Source organism: Triticum dicoccoides, chromosome 1A, assembly GCF_002162155.2.
Source record: "Triticum dicoccoides isolate Atlit2015 ecotype Zavitan chromosome 1A, WEW_v2.0, whole genome shotgun sequence".
NCBI lineage: Eukaryota > Viridiplantae > Streptophyta > Magnoliopsida > Poales > Poaceae > Triticum > Triticum dicoccoides.
The window spans coordinates 123,098,242-123,104,085 of NC_041380.1; the positions used below are offsets into that span (position 1 = coordinate 123,098,242).

The 5,844-nt window shown below is 41.1% G+C and overlaps 1 long non-coding RNA gene across 2 annotated transcripts; it reads left to right on the forward strand.

Annotated features, from left to right (window-relative positions):
• The first annotated feature begins 245 nt into the window (after positions 1-245).
• On the forward strand, positions 246-1,861 carry LOC119270873. Of its 2 annotated transcripts, none has more exons than XR_005134365.1 (3): positions 246-340; positions 453-864; positions 1,720-1,861. It is a non-coding gene; the product is annotated as an uncharacterized LOC119270873 (long non-coding RNA). The 2 variants fall into 2 exon arrangements; XR_005134384.1 differs by lacking the exon at positions 246-340 and having other exon boundaries at positions 408-554; positions 715-864.
• Positions 1,862-5,844: the final 3,983 nt, after the last annotated feature.

The window sequence follows — 5,844 nt, forward strand, 5'->3', positions numbered from 1 at the left end:
TAGAAGATCTGTATGTTTTAAAATTCTTGCAAATTGAACGAACTACTTGTTATCTCTTCTCTAATCTTTCTCTTGATCAGATTCTCTTTTTTACTATCCATTGCAAAAATTTACTCAATAATATGTACAATGCGTACAATAATAATCATGAAACCATCTAGCTCCTTATTGAGTCCATGGCCCCTTTTTCCATGCAATGGTTAGTATTATTTGTTCCACCTGTATCTCATCATATGATTTTTTTCCCTTGCAATTTTTGTGCTTGCAAGATGTCAGCTAGCAGTCTATCAGTATCTAAACAATGCAGTAACCATGATGTTGGTATGAAACTGTCCTACAGGTCAGGTTTTGAACTGTTGACAATAGATGCGCAGATTGATAAAATTGTGTTAAAATCATTAATTTGCCTTGGCTGATCGTGTAAGGGATTAACTTTCTTTATTGGCGTGCAGCTTCAGGGGCAGATGGAAATGTATAGCTTATGACATAATCACAGAAAGTCAGGCAACCCATTCGCTTACTTGATAAATCCTCCCCTGGTTCAGTCCACTAAGGTGTCCATTTCCTTATCTCCTCCTCATGACGCAGCATTCTTATTTATTCCATATCCTTAATTTTTACACTAACTAGTCCAGCGAGTCTTTGTTAGTTAAGTGTGCCAGTATATGTCTATTTTTTCCGATCATAACTTTTGTACATGCCTATATTTTGTAGATTCATATAGGTATTGATATTCAGGTATTCAATGCATGACAAATGATACATGATTAGGGAGCTGAATTGTGACCAAAGATCAAATCCTCTTGGGCATATGATATTCTACATTGGCAGGAAAGGCACATGGGCAGTGTTTCTTATAACTGGGTAAGTACTGACATAGAATTGTTCATCCATTAGTTAGGTTTGCTATTATTCATATTGTTCAGCCATTACATAGGTCGCCCCTGATGCTTTTTTCTTAAATATATATTCAGCTTATTGATAGGTTGGTCTTGAAAAATTAAATATTGCCACATTAAATTATTATTTTTTCCCTGTAAACACCTTGGATCCTACCTTCTCTAGAAACAAAACTCCACTACTTTTTCCTAGAAAAGACCAAATCTAAAGAAGTGTTTCTTTTTCATGTTGTTTCTTCTTCTAGTTCTAAGAGTCTTATTCTTGAATCTTGATTGAGAAATTATAATGTGACATTGTAGTTCTCTGGTAACTACGAAATTTTTTGTGATGTAGATTAGTTAATGACTTTGAGCTGTTGGCATTGAGTTCTTTTCTCCTAATACGTCATAGCAAGCATGAGCAGTATGTGGGTAATCGTGACACTAAACTAGTTAGTGTTGAGACCATTAGAAAACGGAAATATCCAATTTTGTATAGTCGATATTATTGCTTGCCTACTCACCATTTAGTTGGTTGTTGAATGCATATCATTCTTGATATAATATAATCTATGGATAATTGTTAGTAGTGAATACATGCCGCTGGCTGTTCGCAGTGAACATGCACACTGGATTGGTTAAAGATAATCAGTGTTTTAACATGTCCTCCTACTAAGTCATTAGTTACACATACATAAGATTATTTCTTCTTCCCCAACAATCTTTTCTTTCACACTTTGTAATTTTTATGTGGATCCTTTTATGTACAATACATATTATGTTTATTTTTAAACTTCATTTAGAATTTATGCCTAAATAGTATTATGATTTTTCTTTGTAGGTGAGAATTTCAATACAAGATGATTACTTGGATCTTGGAGAACGTATGATGGTTCTTGGTACTTGGAGGAAAAACAAGACAATTCTCTGAATGTTTAGAAATTTTATATTTTGTTTTATTTTATTTTTCGAAGGAAGTGATGTACTCCTAATTGATGATACTTCCATTGTAATGTAACTGATTGTTCCATTGAATCAATATATCATTTTCATTTCTACTCTATCGAATTTTACTAAAGTTCTACCTTGTACTGCCATTCAAACTACCTACTGTTACAAATGATTATATATGGAGGTTATTCTATTTTATAAGCACCAGTGCATAGAACAACAGTGTTATAAATGATTATATATGGAGGTTATTCTATTTTGCAAGCACCAACGCATAGAAGCGTTGCATGAATACGTTGTTGCTTTGCAACACATTATTTCCCAGATCACCAACGGATCTATATATGTTGTTGTAGACCCTTGCAACGCCACCAACGACAACACATATGAATCCGTTGGTGTAGACCTTTGCAACATTTATGCGGACAAACGACAACGCATCCATGCGTTGCAATAGGGCGGTTCTTGTTGTAGTGTGTGAAATGCTTTGTGCCATTGCTTGACAATTAATAAAAGCATCTGGAGCATTCGAGCCCTTCTGTGTTCAGAAAAGAAAAGGAGGGTAGATGGGTTGTTGAGCTTCCTGAGCTAGAGTATTCACACCTTCCTCGCGAGCGAAATTCCACCAGAGAACGGTAAAATCTTACTGCCGGTTTTGCATTTGGAATCTGGTGCGTGAGTGCGTCACAATTTCTCTCCTTGCTCACGAGGTTACTTGAAATGGGGGCATATGCGTGCTCCGTGTTGATGTTAGCTGTTATATTAATTTTTTCCCAAACGTGAGCATAAATACGTTCTCCGTGTTGATGTTAACCGTGAGATTAACTAGTGACAAGTGCTTTCCCTCAAAAGAGAAAGAAACTAGTGACATGTGCTCGCTCAGACCCACGTGAGAATTCCACAAGTATCAGCCAATTAAGCGTTTTAGTACTAGTACCATTTTTCCTTTCCGATAAAGACATTTTTAGAAGGAGGTTTCAGTACGAACATGCACATGCTTGCCTCTTCTCGCCAGGTCTACGTTTTTCTGTTAGTGAATTGTCGCCGTCAAAGTGCTAAAGCCAATCAGTAAATGTTATTACTTCGGCAGTCCGGGCGAGTGATGGCCAGCAAGGCTAAGGTGATAGTGGAAGCTGCTTGCAATTGCAAAGCTGGTGAAGCCGTTGGCTCCAGCGTCTATGTCTGAAGCTGATGAGGCAGCATCGAACGGCCAAAAGGGAGGGATCTGATCTGATTGCACCAAATCTCGCCTCGCCCGCAGCAAAGCGGTTACAACGTCCGGCCGGTTCTCGATCGTGTTTATGCGCCGGCCGCTCTGTTAATCATTCCATTTACGACACGTGCTAGCGATCGGATAAGCGTTGAGTGGCCTGGCCAGATCCATAGGTTGGATGCAGACATGCATTGCACGCTCTCTCTGAACCGCCCTACGTGCACAATATTTCTAGAATTTTACAGGTGAAGGAGTGGCAAACAGCTTGTGCTGTGCTGCAGAGGCACTTGCAATTATGGTGTTTTGTGGGAAAATAAATAAGCTGCTGGTTACTAACTCCATTCTATGTTATTCAAAGTTCTATCGTTGTTTAAGTCAAAACTTGTCTATATCCTACCAAGTACATGAAAGTGTATCAGCGTCTACAACATCAAATTAGTTTCATTAAATTCATTATCAAATGTACTCTCGTAAAAAGATCATAGACTTGGCCAAAGTTACACAAGTTTGACTGAGGATTAATCCCGGACTTTCAGTTAATCGGGAACGGGTGGAGTATGATATTTAGATGTTCAGTTCGCTCACTTGAATTCAACCTACCAGTCTGTTTATTTGTTGACGTTTTGGGTCACTATGTATTTCCTTTTTCTTTCCTGCTGCATAATTGTTGTGACAATGATTCCTAATTTCATGTTATATTGCCTCTAGTTGATATTGTTGCTGTCAGAAATGGCATTGCATACATGCTGTCAAAATGGTCAATTCAAAGAAAAATGCCAACATATACAATATTAGTGATCAAATTTGAAGACCGAGTTACACTAAAACATGATTCAAATTCGTTAGTAACGCCGACCTGCAAATTCCTCCAATATATGTCCATTTTTATGTCTAGGCATGGTCCGCGGACATGATACGGGAGGGAGACATCCAACACTAATTACAAAGTATTCAGCTGGGAGGGAAAAAATAGGTGAAGACCGAGTGGGATATTTGTGGTTTAGTGTGCGGTTGGGAGGAGAGAGAGAAGAGGGGGATCATCCATGTGGGGTTGGGAAGAGAGAGAGAAGAGAGGGACATGCATGCATGTGGTTGGTCAAGTGCATGTCTGGATTCCGGTAAAACTCCCCCACGTTTGTCTTCAAAATACCAGAATTTGAACGTTCGGACAGCTTCGGGGACTGATAAAGGTCCCCATTGAATTGCAAAAGTGAACAAATGTGTCCCGTCGGACATATGCCGATGTTTTGCGGGTCTCCCTTGAAGATGCCCTTATGCAACTAAACAGAAAGATCATCATGCCATACAACAACAACATCATCTCTTTCATTTGTCATCTCATGCAATCTCTGTGTTCTTCTTCTCTACCTTCTCTCTCAAAGCAACAACTTCTCCTTCACTTGACTATGTAGCAACATCAGCATCTAGCCACCATACTTTGCCCCGAACATCTCTGAACAATTCATGCAGACATAGCATTGTCGAGCCGTCATGACAAACAAAATGTGAACCAGCAACATGTACCAATTTGTTCAATTCGTGCACAAATCACAAAAAAGAAGAACAAGGAACATAGCAGAGAAGAATAATGCGGATGTGATGAGCATACGAGATCATCCAAGATGTGGGTTGGGCTGGGCATAGTGGCGGAGCTATGTTGAGGCCGGGGGAGGGGGGGCATTGCCCCCCAGCCTTGGGATTTTTTCTGTAGCTGCATAGATTGAAAAAAATACAAACTTTTACCCCTCCAAGAGTTCATATTTTTCCATTGGCCCCCAAGTCATCCTAAGCTAGCTCCACCATTGACAGGGCAACCCCTGTGATAAGAAGAACTACGATTTCGTCTACACCTTCATCACTATTACCGTTGGCAACGGTGCGCTCACACCTTTTTAGGATGCTCCATGGGTGGACAATCAAAAGCCCAAGGACATTGCCCCGCACATTTACGAGGCATCCACAAGGAAGAAGTGAAAGATCAGGGATGCTTTGAGCGAAGATGTATGGATTTCCAAGAACAAAAAGACCTCCAAATTCTCGATAGCACACTTTCGCGAATTCTTACGCCTTCGGGCTTCCCTTTGTGGCTTCTAGCTCCAACAGGGCATGGAAGATGAGATTGTCTGGAAGCACACCGACAATGGCCAATACTCTGCGGAGTCCACCTACAAGGCGCAGTTCCATGGCATTCTCCGGCCATCCATCGAGCACATGATATGAGCCCCACCAAAGGTTAAGTTTTTTTGCTTCGCTAGCCTCCGAGAACAGGATCTGGACTGTCGACGGACTGGCCAAAAGGGTTTGACCCAATTGTGGTCTTTGCTCTCTCTGCAAGTGCGAGCAAGAGACGTGATCACCAAATCGATCTTGAAATGCCGGTGCATGATTAGAATTTGGGGCATGCTAAAGACCCCTGTTATTTTTGTGTCATATCTAGTATTCAGAGTTTGCCTCGATTTGTTACCGCTCGCGCAGCCCGCACCAAAACTTGACTTCATCAACACTCACTGGTGGAAAAACAGGCTTCCGTCCAGCCCCATAAGTCGCGAAGCTGTAGGAACCGCGACTAATGGGACCTTTAGTCGCGGTTCTGGAGGTGAACCGCGACCAAAGGCCTGGGCCCAGGGCGCTCGGTGGCCAGCTGGCGCACGTGAGGGTCTTTAGTCGCGGTTGGCCAGGACAACCGCGACTAAAGGCCTTCGGGCACCTTTAGTCACGGTTTGCCAGGCCAACCGCAACTAAAGCCCCTCCCCTGGAATTTTGAATTGAATTAGTTTTATTTTTCTGAATTTTTTGATATAT